The sequence below is a fragment of the Dendrobates tinctorius genome, unplaced genomic scaffold (assembly GCF_039654945.1).
Source record: "Dendrobates tinctorius isolate UK_male_01 unplaced genomic scaffold, ASM3965494v1 ptg000014l, whole genome shotgun sequence".
Taxonomy (NCBI): Eukaryota; Metazoa; Chordata; class Amphibia; order Anura; family Dendrobatidae; genus Dendrobates; species Dendrobates tinctorius.
In genome coordinates, this window is record NW_027361682.1 from 162,720 (window position 1) to 180,502 (window position 17,783).

At 43.0% G+C, this 17,783-nt stretch overlaps 1 pseudogene; it reads right to left on the reverse strand.

Moving 5' to 3' along the window:
- LOC141074214 (uncharacterized) overlaps positions 1-17,783 on the reverse strand; it is a 118,332-nt pseudogene that overhangs the window by 52,142 nt on the left and 48,407 nt on the right.

Genomic DNA, 17,783 nt, shown 5'->3' on the forward strand with positions numbered 1-17,783 from the left:
CTTTGCAATTGAACTGTTTATTCCCCCATTTAACTGCTTACTCCCTGATTTAACTGCTTATCTCCCTTTGTGGCGTATCCCATTGTTCAAGTAAAGTTGTTAACCCTTGCTCTGCCTCTCCTGCCTCACTGCATCTTGCACCCAGCTCACACTTGGCGTAGTCGGCAGGATGCAGTCCACAGGCACGAAAGTGACAGACCAAGCGGCCGTGGGTGTCGCAAGGGCCAGTATACTGCTGAGGGCAATGCTGAGCAACCTCTTAAAGTTCACAGGGAGCAACACTTTGCTATGGGACTGGACTGAGCGGGTCAAGGGTATGTTGAGGATGCACCCCTTGACCCTGGCAATGCAGGCAGAGATTGCCATGATGGCCCTGGATGGAGAAGCGAGGTGCTCAGTCATGTACTGGCCCCCGCATGAGTGAAACACCTTTACCAAGGTGCTACAAATCCTAGAGGAAATGCACGGGGAACCCACGGATGTCGGAGAACTGCACATGCGCTTGTTTAGTCATGTCCAAAGGGAGGGGGAGAATGTGACCCAATACATGAACGTGCTGCAGGAGATCCATGCTGCGATCGTTAAGCGGGATGAAGTAGGCGTAGGACCAACTGATATAATTCTGAGTGGCAGGCTTTAGAGATGCGCTGCTTAAACAGGCATTGGGGAAGCGCTTGCGGGTTAAGGAGTATATGTCCTTTCCAGAAGTTGGGGCGGAAGCATGCACACGTGAGCAGGAGTAGGCGGGGAAGGTCAGGAGCGGGGAGGTATCCATTCCGCTTGCAACTGAACCAAGTTGGGTGAGAGAAATCCAGAAGGAAATCAAGGACATGCAAGAAGAATGGTCTAACTTAAGGAAGAAATCTCCAGTAACCCTGGACTCCTCCAAAGGCGGAACTGATCCCGAGCCTCACCAGGAAACGAGACAACCTCTTGCAGAAAGGCGGCCGATCTGTTTTGCATGCGGAGACACTGGACATTATACCAGAGGATGCGTGCGCCGGGAGAGATCCTTCAACCGCTGCTTGGAGCCTGAGCAGCCAAGAAAGAGAGAAGGAAGTCCCACAAGTTTGGTTTTTCTGAGTCCTCTTGTGTGGGCCGAAATGGATGGTCGGGCCGTCCGCTGTTTAGTTGATACCAGCTCTCAAGTAACCACTATGCCCGAGACTTATTTCAAACATTATTTTCCCGAGGCGATGCGGCTTGAATGGGGCCCAGTAATCAAATTGACGGCGGCCAGTCAGTTGCCCATCCCGGTCGCAGGGATGGTCAGGATGCAAATCACTGTGTGCGGTAAAGATGTGGGCCAGAAAGGAGTCGTGTTACCCGCTGGGGACCCAGGCAATGGTCCCATTGTGACTTTAGGAATGAACGTGTTGATAGAACTCGGGAACATCCTGGTCAATGAGTCGGCAGATGTGTTTCTGAATCGATAAAGCCCTCATACCCCCCCCAGAGAAAAGTGTTTCAACAGTTGATCCGGGTGACCCAGGCCAAAGAGACACCAAGTGAAGGAAAAACATTGGGGAAGGTGGTCGTTCCGGCCGCTACCAACCTCGTTTTACCACGTCAGACTGTGCTCACTCTGCCCATCCGAGCCGGTACCCCTCTTGAAGGAATAGAAGTTCAGATAGAACCTGCTTTAATGGAACAACTACCTCCAGGGCTCCTCATTGCATAGACGTTAGCCACTGTTCTTGACCGTAATGTACCGGTGTGATGTGTCAACCTAGGAGAGGACAACCTCACACTCTCGTCCAAAAGTAAAGTTGCACAAATAATGGGCATTCCCGAAGAGTTGATATCACCAGAGGCCGTGCAGTTGGCGGTGAAACCGAGGAATCCCTAGACAGTGGCTGTAACGGTGTCCTCCAAACCACCACCTGTTCACCTAAAGGAAGGATGTTGAATTCTGGAGCAGATGCGGGCTAAACTAACGGAACTCTCGCCACAACAGGTACAACAAGTGGAAGCGGTACTACAGCGATACCAAGACGCTTTTTGCTCATCATGACTACGATTTTGGGTGTACCACAGCCATCACCCACGAGATTCCAAGGGGAAACACCGCACCCATTGGGAAAAATATCGACAAATCCCACCACAAATGTACCAGGAGGTGAAAGATATGTTGGCGCATATGCTGCAGAGTGGGGTCATCTGAGAAAGTCAAAGTCCGTGGGATGCTCCCATTGTCTTAGTATGGAAAAAGAACGGGACCCTGTCCTTCTCTGTAGATTACCGGAAACTGAACAAGCTGATATAAAAATGGCCCTGAAGCAACTAAGCTTCAAAAACTAAATCAGCACTCAGGTACTTTCAGAAGACAGAGCTCAAGGAACACTGCACACTCCAGTAGGGAGTGGCAGAATCCAAAAAGCAAGAAAAACAAAAACAAATCTTAGATGCAAAAAGGCAAAACAGAAAACTTAGCTTTAAGAGAACAGGAATCAGACTGGTGTCCAAGAGTCCACAGAGAAATCACCCGCAGGGCAGAAAGGGCGTAGGCTGCCTTAAATCCAGTCAGTGACTCCACTCAGCCAATCGTCTTCATTAGTCCCAGGTGCCTGATAATCAGGCTCACTACCTTCCTTCACTAGAATAGGGAGTTCACCAGGCCTCAGTGACGGAGGGGAAAATGAACTCACAACATATCGCTAACCCGCTGCTGGAGTTGTTGAAAGGAGTACCATCCAGTGCCAAGAATTGGACCATCCAGTGGGGAGATAGCCAGGAAGAAGCTTTCCAAGCCCTAAAGATGGCCCTGACTGAAGCACCGTACTGGCCTATGCAGACTTCTCTCAACCTTTCATCTTTCACAGATGGAAGCCTACATGGAGTAGGAGCTGTATTGTTACAAATACAGGACGGAAAAGAGCTAGTGATTGCTTATGCGAGCCGGTCTCTCCACAACTCCGAGCAAAATCCAGATAATTACAGTTCTTTCAAGCTGGAGTTGCTGGTGTTATCGTGGGCAATGTCCAAGAAATTCGCTGAGTACCTGTCAGGGTCTGAAGTCTTGGTACACACCAATAACAATCCTCTGGCCAACCTAGAAAATGCAAAATTGGGGACTCTGGAGCAGAGATGGGTGGCCATATGGCAAATGATACAAGATTGCATATCAAAGAGGAGCTGAGAATACACATGCCGATACTTTGTCCAGAGTGACTCACGAGTGACCTGGACGTGACCGGGACGAAAAAGCTGGAGGCCAAAGCGATGCCTGGATTTTGGAACCCTGCCAGGACGTTGGCGGCAATGCAGGGACAGATAGGGGAGGCGTCCGGAGAACACACACTGGGATGACCCCGTGATGACTGGGTGTGGCTTCAGCAGGAAGATAGGGAACTGGCTCAGTTGAGGCAATTAGTGGCCTTGAAGCAACTTCCCAGCCGAAGTGAGAGAGATGCTCTGTCCCCGGGAACACTGCAGATCTTCCGGCTGTGGGAGAGGATCCAACTGGATGATGGCTTGCTGTATCGGAAAGTGTAGATGGCACGAGAGTTGGGAGTCACCTGGCAAGTGGTGCTGCCAGAAAAGTTGATCAGCAAGGTGGCCACAGAAACTCATGAGAGAGGGGCCCACTTTGGCCTAGAGAAGACGTTCCAATGGCTGCAGAAGTTGGTCCACCATCCTCGGTTGAAGACTGCAGTAGATGAAGCTTGTCAGCGATGCATGAGCTGTTAACTAGCTAAGCCTCCGGAACAGAGGGCCCCTACGCAGACCATCGTGACTTCTGCTCCCCTAGAGGTGTTAATGATCCGACTACTTGACCGTGGGTCCACCTTGGATATGAACACTGTCTGGTGATGACCGATCATTTTACCAAACTTGTGGTAACTCCGACCCGGGATCAGACTGCTGAATCGGCGGCACAGGCCATTTGCAGAGATTTCATCCGAGTGTACGGTTGTCCGAAGAGAATTCACTCTGACCAAGGCGCCTGTTTCCAAGGGCGAGTGATGGAAGAACTGTATCGCATGTATCAGATTGAGAAATCAAGAACAACGCCTTATCATCCACAAGGAAATGGAGCCTGTGAGCATTTCAATCGGACACTGATTCAGATGCTGAGAATGATGGATGACAGGAAATTCCGCTGGCCTGAGTATGTGGCTCAATTAATCTGAGTGTACAACATCCGGGTGCACAGCACAACTGGATACACGCCATACACCCTACTGTTCAGCCAAAAAGGGCCAGAGATCACTGAGCTGGAACTGGATCCAGAGGACTACCCGGGTTTGTGATCATCAACATCATTTACAGACTCTACATCGATTGGTACAGTTCAAGTTTTGGGAGCTTGAGCATCATGAGACGATGCCTTTGTGAGGAACAGCTCTCAACACCTAGACCAAGTACTGGTTCAAGACAAACGACCTCGAGGAAAGTTGGAGTATTGGTGAAACGCCGAATTGGACCCGATGGTTCAGTCTATGAGGTTCAACCTGAAGATGCCCCCACTCGAGTTGTCCATTGAAACATGCTACATCCTTGTCACGAGACAGACCAACCGGAGAAAACGCGAATCGTTCCTGAAACAATCCCTTCTACAGCTTTTGACTGTGAGGAGGAAGAACTCTCCAACCCACCACTTATCGACCCAGAAGAGGTACATGAGCCTGAAACTCTAGATAGCTGCTCCATTGAACCTGGGTGCGCCCCCATCCTCGCCCACTCAACCTGAATCCACCACTTCACTCACCCTGACTCGACTACCCAACCTGACTTATGCCGCACAGAACGGACATCAGCTGGAATACCACCCAACCATTACGAACAAGACCTATTTGGCAGCAAATCATCCAAGAAATGGAGGAGCGTCAACATTTGCTGCAGGAACTCTCGCCCGTGGAATGGTGAGCTAAAGGAGAGGAGGAGTGTAAGGAGGAGGACTGGGCCGTGGGTACCCGTTCTGGGTCTGGAACTGTCGGGGCTGACTCCTCTGTTGTCCGGGGTAAAGAATAAGATACCAAACCTTTGCACCAGGAAGCAGGGGGTGTGGCTAAGCTGCAGCAGCCACAGCGTGCACAGAAGCAGTCAGTTTTGGCGGGAGCAGGCAGCGCACAGCAGGGAGAGGAGTGCTCCATCCCTCGAGCACGACACTGCGCAGGCCTGCGTCTGTTTTCCCCCTGCTGCCACCAGCGGGTACTTGAGAGAAGTGCAGTGTACCCGGTAACTACCAGAGAGCAAGGTACCGCACACTCTGTGTCCGTGAGTACAGAGAAACCAGTTACGGGACAGATGTTTACGCCCCAAGTTGCCAGTATATATTTTCTGGTCTACGTTGGACCCTGACAGTGCTGTGGCCTTCACTATCTCAGCTGCATCAAACTACGGACTAGGGGATCATCGGGAGGTAACGGAGACCGCCCACTGCCGCCAGAAGACAGATCATTGTTGCCCACAGGACTTCTTTGGACCAGCACCGCACCAGCCATCGTTGGCGACATTGATTTCCCTGCAGCTCCCACAGCCTGAGTTACCCCAAATAACTGCAGTTACCTTATCCATTGTTCCTTGACCCTGCATTTCCTTTGCAACTGAACTGTTTATTCCCCCATATAACTGTTTACTCCCTCATTTAACTGCTTATCTCCCTGCGTGGATTATCCCATTTTTAAAGTAAAGTTGTTAACCCTTGCTCTGCCTCTCGTGCCTCACTGCATCTTGCAACCTGCTCACAATATAGTACATAGTATATAAACAAAAGTTTGATAAGCTCAAGTCTAGTAATGATTGGTAACAAGTTTGAAAATGGCTTATCCTACACCTCTCTGATCCACATGATCTGATGTCAGGCATTGGGATACTCTACTGTAAATGATCAGGAGAACAATCAAAAATGGAAATTTTGTTTATCAAAACCAAAGTTTATTAATACAAAACATTACAAAATATAAAAACATCAAGATTGTGAGGTGATGCATAGATGTATTGTGGTTGGACCATACATGATTGACAGAAACTAACAGAAGAAAGTACTTCAATATCTTATCTACTTATGCAGAACAATGAATCTGGATCTAAAAATATCAGCCAGGCATTGGTACAAAAAATTCCAAGATAGAGAAGGGATTTTAAATATAGGTATAGCCTAGGAAACAATTAAACTAATGGGTAAACAACCAATAAAGAGCTTAGTGAAAAATAAAGGAATGAATTTAACAACATCTAGTGATAAATGGAGCAAACACAAGCTCAGGCCATGTGTCCAATTCGGATACCCTAAAGTTAAATGGGGCACAACCATCACTCAGCATGTGGAGATGTAATTTTCCACCATATTGTTGAGACCCTGTCTACTGCTAATATGGACTGTAGCAGATGTTGTGGAATGCTGAGGGAGGTTTTCCACATTTTGGCCAGGCTAACCCTTTCTTTTAAGGCGGTGCTGATGCCCCAGCTGCGTTGGTGACTTCCTTCTCCTCTGCCTTATGCTTCCACTGCGGCATAGAAGTGGGATAGTAACACTGATGATGACATCAGCGCTGGCCATGTTGGTGAAGTACTGGAAGCAACGCAACACTGCACATACAGCATGTTATACATGTAGACCCACTCGTTGGTCGTGAAGTGTTGTTCTGCATAGCGACTCATGTATGGGTGTTGCAGCTGAAACGTCACTATTGCCTGCTGCTGCTCAGTTTCTCCAGCATATCCAAAGGTGGAGTTCCACCTTGTGACATATGAGACGTGAGCAGGAAGGCAGAAGTGAAACTGTATTGTGCACAGCTGAGCAGCAGCAGAGTGAGAACACAGCGTGCACAGACGGCCTGCACTTTCTGCATCAACTCTGACATTTTCAAGGAAGCTTTGGACCACCAAATTCAGCAGATGCATCAAGCAAGGGATGTGGATCAAATTGGCTAGGCCTAAAGCTGCTACTCAATTCTGCCCATTATCGCACACCACCAGGCCAGGCTTTAGGTTCAGCAGCACCAACCACTCATTGGTCTGTTTGATCCACGTCCATAGCTCCTGTGCAGTAATGTAGTGTGAATATAAAAATGGCTATTTTGAATCCATATTGAAATATACAGAATGCATTCAGACCATTATATAGCTGCATTTCTGGTCAAACATTTTCAGACAGACAATGCTCATAGTGACACAATCTTGGGAACTGTTTACTACCTGAAACCCTTTTACCTCACAGACAGTTCTAATTTCTATATGTTGTTTAACAATGCTCATAGTCACACAATCTTCAGAACTGTTTATTATCTGAAACCCTTTCACCTCACAAACAGTTCTAAGTTTCTATATGTTTGTTATTGTGGTTTTATCTAAATAAGTGTTGATACCTGCATAATTGGGGATGCCCATGCAGTGTTGTGAATTTCCCAGGGGTTCTCTGTCTTGGTGTTGCTTCTCTGAATTTCCAGATGGATGATCTTTAAAAGCCTCTTGGTGATGTATGATGTGAGTATATGTATTTAATCATTATATATTTAATCTTTATATGTTAAAGTTTGGGCACCCCTATTAATGTTAACCTTTTTTCTTTATAACAATTTTGTTTTTTGCAACAGCTATTTCAGTTTCATATATCTAATAACTGATGGACTCAGTTATATTTCTGGATTCAAATGAGGTTTATTGTACTAACAGAAAATGTGCAATCTGCATTTAAACAAAATTTGACCGGTGCAAAAGTATGGGCACCCTTATCATTTTCTTGATTTGAACACTCCTAACTACTTTTTACTGACTTCCTGAAGCACTAAATTGGTTTTGTAACCTCATTGAGCTTTGAACTTCATAGCCAGGTGTATCAAATCATGAGAAAAGGTATTTAAGGTGGCCACTTGCAAGTAGTTCTCCTATTTGATTCTCCTATGAAGAGTAGCATCATGGGCTCCTCAAAACAACTCCAAATGATCTGAAAACAAAGATTATTCAACATAGCTTTTCAGGGGAAGGATACAAAAAGTTGTCTCAGAGATTTAACCTGTCAGTTTCCACTGTGAGGAACATAGTAAGGAAATGGAAGAACACAGGTACAGTTCATGTTAAGCCCAGAAGTGGCAGGCCAAGCAAAATATCAGAAAGGCAGAGAAGAAGAATGGTGAGAACAGTCAAGGACAATCCACAGACCACCTCCAAAGACCTGCAGCATCATCTTGCTGCAGATGGTGTCATTGTGCATCGGTCAACAATACAGCGCACTTTGCACAAGGAGAAGCTGTATGGGAGAGTGATGCGAAAGAAGCCGTTTCTGCAAGCACGCCACAAACAGAGTCGCCTGAGGTATGCAAAAGCACATTTGGACAAGTCAGTTACATTTTGGAAGAAGGTCCTGTGGACTGATGAAACAAAGATTGAGTTGTTTGGTCATACAAAAAGGCGTTATGCATGGAGGCTAAAAAACACAGCATTCCAAGAAAAACACTTGCTACCCACAGTAAAATTTGGTGGAGGTTCCATCATGCTTTGGGGCTGTGTGGCCAATGCCGGTACCGGGAATCTTGTTAAAGTTGAGGGTCGCATGGATTCAACTCAGTATCAGCAGATTCTTGACAATAATGTGCAAGAATCAGTGACGAAGTTGAAGTTACGCAGGGGATGGATATTTCAGCAAGACAATGATCCAAAACACCGCTCCAAATCTCAGGCATTCATGCAGAGGAACAATTACAATGTTCTGGAATGGCCATCCCAGTCCCCAGACCTGAATATCATTGAACATCTGTGGGATGATTTGAAGCGGGCTGTCCATGCTCGGCGACCATCAAACTTAACTGAACTGGAATTGTTTTGTAAACAGGAATGGTCACAAATACCTTCATCCAGGAATAATAATAATAATAATAATAATAAATAATAATAATAATAATCTTTATATAGCGCCAACATATTCCGCAGCGCTTTACAGTTGAACAGTTTCAAACACAACAGTCATAAGTAACAACGTTAACAATACAATAATTAAAGCAAAATAAGACGACCCTGCTTGTGGAGCTTACAATCTACAATGAGGTGGGGGAGATACAAAGCACAGGTTTGTATTTACAATGATGTATTTACAATGACGGTCCAGCCATCTTCAGGGGGTGGGGGTTAGATGGAGATAGTGAATGGGCTACACACACACACAAACATAACATGACTTTGATTACTGAATGTGATAGGCCGCTCTGAACAAATGCGTTTTGAGCGAGCGCCTAAAACTATGCAAATTGTGGATGATCCTAATATCTTGGGGTAGAGCATTCCAGAGGATTGGCGCAGCACGGGAGAAGTCTTGGAGTCGGGAGTGGGAGGTACGGATTAGGGCAGAGGTTAGTCGAAAGTCATTTGCAGAGCGCAGCGGTCGGTTAGGCCGATAGACAGAAATGAGGGAGGAGATGTAAGGGGGTGCCGCACTGTGGAGAGCTTTGTGGGTGAGAACAAGTACTTTGAATTGTACCCTGTAATGAATTGGCAGCCAGTGTAACGACTGGCGAAGAGCGGACGCGTCTGAGTAACGATTAGCCAGATGGACAACCCTGGCTGCTGCATTAAGGATAGACTGGAGAGGAGAGAGTCGAGTGAGAGGGAGGCCAATTAATAGAGCATTACAGTAGTCCAGGCGGGAGTGGATCAGGGCGACAGTGAGAGTTTTTGTTGTTTCCATTATATTATATTCCGTTATATTAAAGGGGACGTCATGGAATTCGGAAAAAATATTCCTAATCCTGGAAAGCGCACTGCAGGTCCGGTGCTCACAGATGTCTAGTGCTGAGCTGCAGTACCACATACAACCTGTGCACAGCAGTGGCGCCATTGTATGTAGCACCCGATAGTCACAAGCCCACACTTCCTCCGAGCCGTAGAAGTCTGATAATATGGGAGCGATTTTACAGCATTAAACCTAAACTAAGGGAATGTGGAAAGTGACCCGTGCATGATCCCGCTGCAGGAGCAGCTCCTCCCGGCGACTCATTAATAGCTACAGGAAGCGACTAGAGGCTGTTATTTTTGCAAAAGGAGGATCTACGAAATATTAATGTCACTTTTATGTTGCAGTGCCCATACTTTTGCACCGGTCAAATTTTGTTTAAATGCACATTGCACATTTTCTGTTAGTACAATAAACCTCATTTGAATCCAGAAATATAACTGAGTCCATCAGTTATTAGATATATGAAACTGAAATAGCTGTTGCAAAAAACAAAATTGTTATAAAGAAAAAAGGTTAACATTAATAGGGATGCCCAAACTTTAACATATGACTGTATGTACTTAACCTTTGTATCTTAAAATATACACTAGTGTACGCAATCATACTATTCAATCATACTATTCCTTTAATTTTGCACTTTGAAATACAAGTGTGTTATCTTTCCCCCAGATGAGTTTCAAAACAGCCTGCTGTTGTTTTCCCCTGGCTGTGAAGTTGGTGGTGCAGGCGTTTTTAATAATCTTCGGCTCTTTACAATTTCCAGTTTGTTTTTTTCCCATGTCACAGAGTCGTTCTTGTAGAGGTGCTGTATGTACATTTTCCATCTTTCCTTGATCCGTTCTGGCTCCGTTAGTTTATTCCTGTGGTTGTCTTTCAACATGCCCACTTTTGGTTGAAACTTTTGCCGAATCTCTTTGATCTTTAGGTCTTCCTGGTTTTACTTCTCAATGCTCACTTTTTATCTAATTTTGAATTATCATTTACTGCCCTAAAGTGTTTACATTTTCTTTTCGAGACTTTACTATAACATTTATTGACAAAATGTAAATTTAAAAATATAAGAAAATGTCTACTTTCTTGTGTGCGTTTTTTGATGTTTAACAAGATTTGTTTTCTGAGTAAAATGTTTCCCACAATTTGAACATGAAAATGGTTTCTGTCCTGTGTGAGTTTTCTGATGTGTAACAAGATTTCCTTTAAGAGTAAAACCTTTCCCACAATTTGAGCATGAATATGGCTTCTCCCCTGTGTGAATTCTCTGATGTCTACCAAGCTGTGATTTTCTGTTAAAACATTTCCCACATTCTGAACAAGGAAAAGGTTTCTCCCCTGTGTGAATCATCTGATGTGAAACAAGATTTGACTTGTTCATAAAACACTTCCCACATTGTGAACAAGAAAATGGCTTCTCTCCTGTGTGAGTTCTCTGATGAGTAACAAGATATGATTTTTGAATAAAACATTTCCCACATTCTGAACATGAATATGGCGTCTTCCCTGTGTGAATTCTCTGATGTCTAACAAGCTGTTGTTTCCGAGTAAAATATTTCCCACATTCTGAACATGAATATGGCTTCTCTCCAGTATGAGTTCTCTGATGAATAACAAGATATGATTGCGTAAAACATTTCCCACATACTGAACATGAAAACGGCTTTTCCCCGGTATGAATTCTCTGATGATTTATAAGTTGGCATTTCTCAACAAAACGTTTCCCACATTCTGAACATGAAAATGGCTTCTCACCTGTATGAATTCTCAGATGTGTAAAAAGATTTCCTTTCTGATTAAAACATTTCCCACATTCTGAACATGAAAATGGCTTCTCCCCTGTGTGAATTCTTTGATGTATTACAAGTCTTGACTTAGTATTGTAACGTTTCCCACATTCTAAACATGAAAATGGTTTTTCCTCTATGTGAGCTATTTCATGTGTAACAGCCCTTTTGTTTTGCATATTTGTCTTTGTTGAAGAAGAAAAAAAAACCTGTTGAAAAGAAGCAGATGACAGATTTTTTTTTATAAGTTCTTGAGCTGTATCTGGTATGATACCAAGATTATCTGCTGCAAAATCGGAAAATATCAGACATCCCTCAGAGGTCCCCGTACAGTCACCTGCTAACAATAAAAAATATTTTATTTTTCATTAGAATTATATTACTAATTATATTATTATATTTTATAGCATTTCCATGCAAACTATGATACAATTCAATTATAGACAGACTAAAACAATAAACCACAAAAGAGGGACTGAGATTAAAGGGTTAGGCGACTAGGTTATGTCCTTTCAAATTTTCATTTATCTATTATAGCCATATTCTCTATAGATTCATGTTTCACTGTGTCGGTCATGAATCAATTCCAGATACATGTTCAGAGGAGTCTCATTAACCCCTTAACGTCCATAGACGTGCACAGTCCGTCATGGGCGGTTGTAACTTACCGAACCAGGACGAACTGTCACTGTGTGTAAACACGCAGTGACAGTTCAGTGCCGACAGCTGTATATGACAGCTGACAGGCACGGCAAGGGGTGCAGGGACCCTTGCAGTCGGTCCCTGCACCCCCAGCGCTGTGATTGGTCAGTCAATCTGACTGACCAAACAGCAGCGATGGAGCAGGAGATGCTGAAATTTCAGCATCTCCTGTCCTATCAGTGCAGGAGCTCAGCGCTGCAGTGGCTGAGCATCCTGCATTGACAGCCAGGAGCGGCACACCTCGCAGTTAACCCCCTGACTGCTGCGATCGAGCACAGTCGTAGCGTTCAGGGGGGGAGGCAGAGGGTAGGGGGCTCCCTCTGCCTCAGATCGGCGTCCCCGCAATGTAATTGCGGGGCCCGATCTGTGCCATGATGACCCGGGGGTGGTCATGACAATCCCATAAAGGGACTGGGTAACAAAAAAATTATTTATTTTTTTTTTTTTACATATTTAAAAAAAAAAAAAAAAAAATCCCCTAAAAAAACAAACATTTTTATATAAAAAATAAAATAAACAAAGAAAATATCACCGCGTCCATAAAAATCCCGTCTATAAAAATGTCACCCTAGCTAACCACTTCAGATAACGCCGTAAAAAAAAAAAAAGGTAGCAAATTATACTTTTTCCAAGCGGTATCGTCATACCGCTTGGAAAAAGTGCAATAACACATGATCAAAAAGACGGATATAAATAAACATGGTACCGCTGAAAACGTCATCTTGTCCCACAATAAACAAGCCATCACACAGCTCCATCAGCGAAAAAATAAAAAAGTTATAGCTCACAGAATAAAGTGAAGCAAAAATAATTAAAGTATAGAAAAATCATAGCTCTCAAAATACGGCGATGCAAATATTTCTTACACAAAATTCTTCGAAAAAAAAGCAACTTTTAGTGTGTGACAGAAGCTAAACATGAAAAAAGGTATAAATCTGGTATTGCTGTAATCACACCGACCCGAGGAATAAAGTCACCTAATCACTAATACCGCATGAGGAACGGTGTAAAAAATAAAACCAATTCTTCACCTTTTGTGGATTTGTGCATTCTGCCTCCCAAGGATTGCAGTAAAGCAATCACAGTGGTTTACCCCCACATATGGGGTATCGGCGTACTCAGGACAAATTGCACAACAACTTTTGGGGTCCTATTTTCCAGTTACCCTTGTGAAAACAAAAATTTGGGGGCAAAAAGATCATTTTTGTGGAAAAATATTTTTTTTTTTATTTTCACGGTTCTACGTTATAAACTTCTGTGAAGCACTTGGGGGTTCAAAGTGCTCACCACACATCTAGAGAAGTTCCTTGGGGGGTCTAGTTTCCAAAATGCGGTCACTTGTGGGGGTTTCAACTGTTTAGGCACATCAGGGGCTCTCCAAAACGCGACATGGCGTCCAATCTCAATTCCAGCCAAATAAGTCAAATGGCGCCGCTTCCCGTCCGAGCTCTGCCATGCGCCCAAATAGTGGTTTATCCCAACATATGGGGTATCAGCGTACTCAGGACAAATTGCACAATAACGTTTGAGATCCTGTTACCCTTGGGAAAATAAAAATTGGAGGTGAAAAGATCATTTTTGTGGAAAAAATATGATTTTTTAATTTTACGGCTCTACGTTATAACCTTCTGTGAAGCCCTTGGGGGTTCAAAGTGCTCACCACACATCTAGAGAAGTTCCTTAGGGGTCTAGTTTCCAAAATGGGGTCACTTATGGGGAGTTTCCACTGTTTAGGCACATCACGGGCTCTCCAAATGCGACATGGTGTCACCTCTTGATTCTAGCCAATTTGAAATTCAAAATTTCTAAATGATGTGCCTTCCCTTCTGAGCACTGCCGCGCGTCTAAAGACTGGTCTTCCTCCACACATGGGGTATCGTTGTACTCAGGAGAAATTGCAAAATAAATATTATGGTTTGTTTTCTCCTGAAACCCTTGACAAAATTAAAAAAAAATGTGTCCAAAGAAAAATTTTGGGGGAAAAAAATTAAATGTTCATTTTTTCCTTCCATATTGCTTCAATTTTTGTGAAGTACCTAAAGGGTTAATAAACTTCTTGAATGTGGTTTTGAACACCTTGAGGGGTGCAGTTTTTAGAATGGTGTCACTTTTGGGTATTTTCTGTCATATTGACCCCCCCTCAAAGAGACTTGAAATGTGAGGTGGTCCCTAAAAATAAATGGTTTTGTAAATTTTGTTGGAAAAATGAGAAACCACTGGTCAACTTTTAACCCTTATAACTTCCTAACAAAAAATAAAATTTGGTTCCAAAATTGTACTGATGTAAAGTAGACATGTGGGAAATGTTATTTATTAACTATTTTTTGTGCCACATCTCTCTGATTTAAGGGCATAAAATTTAAAAGGTTGAAAATGGCAAAATTTTAAACATTTTCGCCATATTTCCGTATTTTTCATAAATAAACACAAGTCATATTGAAGAAATTTTACCACTAACATGAAGTACAATATGTCACAAAAAAACAATGTCAGAATCAGCGGGATCCGTTGAAGCGTTCTAGCGTTATAAGCACAGAAAGTGACAGTGGTCCGATCAAAATTAAGGCCTGGTCTTTAATCTACAAAATGACTTTGTCCTTAAGGGGTTAAAGGGATCTGTAATCAGTATTAGGTGATTACATCTCATACATTCTCTGACAGGTACAAGCGCTATAGCACAGAGCAAAGAACATTGGAGGAGATTGCTCATGTAGGAGATTGCTCATGTACACAAGTCTGTATGTCATCCAAGCCAATAAAAATATTGGCTGAATTTGGGAGCACTGGGGGATCTGAAAAAAGATTTGCAGCAGTGTCCTTTGCAAACATAGTTACCAGTCCCTAGTTCTTTTGTGTTTTTTTTAATCAAGTAAATTTTTATTAATTTTATAACAGTTACAAATACACAAATAACATTCTCAACCAAAAGTGTTTACCCCCCTCCCCCTTAACACTTGTTATTCAGAACACCATATCATAGATATACGACCATACAAAACAGAATAAGTCAGGACGGTCAAGACCAGCCAAGTCGAAAGGCACACAGCCGATTGGCAATTGTAAACGCAATGTGTAGTGATTCCATAGCAACTGACACACATCTAACAAGATCCTATCGAGGCTGATCACTGGTCACCTCCAAGCCAGGGACCCCATAATTTATCAAAATATTTACTTATATCCCTTTTGAGGTATACCCTTTTTTCCAATGATATGAGGGACTCAAATTGATTAATAAGTTCTCTGCCTGTCGGAGGAGTTGCAGAAATCCAGTTTTTAGCAATCAGTTTTCTAGCCATGTATAGTAATCAAGCTATGGCAAGTTTCCCAGTCTCAACAGTACATAGTTCATCTACATATCCCAGTATGCAGGACAGAGGATTGATAGTCACCACGCACCCATAGGCTGACTCTATATGGCCCAAAACTGCTCCCCAATATGAGTGCAGACACGATCATGACCATAACGTGTGCAACATTCCTGCTTCCTGTTGGGCGCACCTCGGGCATCCAGAATAATTTCTAAGACCCATTTTAAACATCATTTCAGGTGATCTGTATACTCTGTGAATGACATAGAGCTGCGAGAGTCGTTTGGGCTCAATAAGCTTAAGATTGGGTATTTATTCCAGCACTGAAGCCCACTCATCATCTTTAATAACACAAATCTCTGTCTCCCATTTCCGTTAAACCAACAGAAGGAATTTCTTAAGGAAGAGCAGGTCACTACAGACACTGGATATTACCCCCTTTGTGGCTCCCTCTGGGCAAATAGTGGTGTCCAATACCACATCTGAGTTTTTACACCCTAGTTCTTTTGTAGATCACTTGGCCTTACACATGTGCTTGAAAGTTTATGAATGCTTCAAAATTATTCTGCATAAATCTGACCTAAATTACATCTGATTTTCAGGAAAATATTTGAATTCCAGGTCCAGTTAAAAAAAAAAAAAATGATTTATTGAAAAAAATCAGTTAAAATATATGATCCATAAGTAATTCACTGGGGTGATATGGATAAAAAATTAACAGCCATGCTGTAATCTATTATGCATGTTTTACTGATTTTTTTTTTCAATTAAGGATCATTATTTTAACTGCTGAAGATGGAATTGTCACGAGTGTGTCACGCCAGCCTCGGAGATCTGGGGCTAGAAGATCACTGCGTATTCTGAATTGCAGATCTTCCATTTAGCCAGTGTATTTGGATCCCATATTAAATGAATTTTGTTTTTGGTGATGAAGAGGTTAACGACCCTTTCTATGCTGATTAGAAACATGCAACTCCATTTCAGCTGCTTCTGATCTGGTCAGTAACTCTTCCTGTAAAACCTGGCCAGACCTTCTCTGTCCTGCCAGTGAAAGCTCTGCTTCCTTGCTCTTAGAAGACACTGTTGAATAGAAGTTTGTTGTTGCTATTGGAGATTCGTCTTCCTGTGCTGTGTGCTAAAGCTAATTAGTTAAAGTTTAGAGTTGGAGTGTTCTTTAGGTTGCTGTTTGTACGTGTGTGTTTATCTCCTGTTCCCTTTTCCCATTTAGTTTATTCTTCCCAGTCCCTATCCTCGCTATTGTTGGTTAGTGTTTTTGTATGATAGAGGTTTTCTGTTATCTCTGTTTTGTCTTTGTATCTGGTTTATCTTGCATTTCTGTCCCATGCCTCATGAAGGAACAGATTAGGGTTTTTACAGGACCATAGTAAAAGTTGGAGACTCAGGCATCTGTAGCTTTTAGAGTATCCCTGGGGACATGAGTAGCTAGGGTCCCAGCTCCAGGGACAGTTAAGGCCCCTCTTCCTTCCTTTCCTTGCAGCGTGGCAGGAATTCACTTATTTTCCTGGATATTTCTATGTCTGGTCAGGTTGAACGTTCCGTGCTTCCACTATAATGAACCGCAAAAGGTGAGCTGGCAACCCTGCTAATTTTCTGATTTGTGATTTCTGACTTTATTGCCTTGCTCATATCAATGAACATTTCATTTCAGATCTGGACTTATTTTAAATCATCATTATATTCTCCATTCAAAGGTTCATTATTTTCATGTCTGAACTCACAAGCGCAAGAGACAAATCGCAAAAAGCTGCATAGGTTTTTTTCTAATTCATCTAAGTTGGGACATACTCAGAATTCCATGATGGAAAATTTTTAGAAAACTAGAAAAAAATGATAATCTATGAAACCAGAATATGGTGTATCAAAAAACTCTACAAAATCATATAAAAGATATGATTCCAAGATGACTCTGGATTAAAAAAACTCCATATCATAGTATACAGTGCCTTCAGAAAGTATTCACCCCTTGGCGTTTTTTTTATGTTTTGCTACCTCACAACCAAATAGAAGAGTATGAGTATGAAAAACTGTAGTTGTGGATGATGCAAATTATGACACCGACCACTTACCACTCGGGTAGGTAGCCTGGCTACCAAAAATACTTGAACGAGAAAGTGTAAGAGAACAGACTGAGTCAAGCTCATATAGCTGGCCAGCGTATTTTTCCCAAATGAGTAGGTGATGTTGATACATGTGTTTATGAAAAGCTTTAGTTCCTAATCTTTTCTTGATTGTAGATCCACAGTATTTATTCCTCCTACAAAGCCTTCACATTGCAAAACAACTGACCACTATGACAAA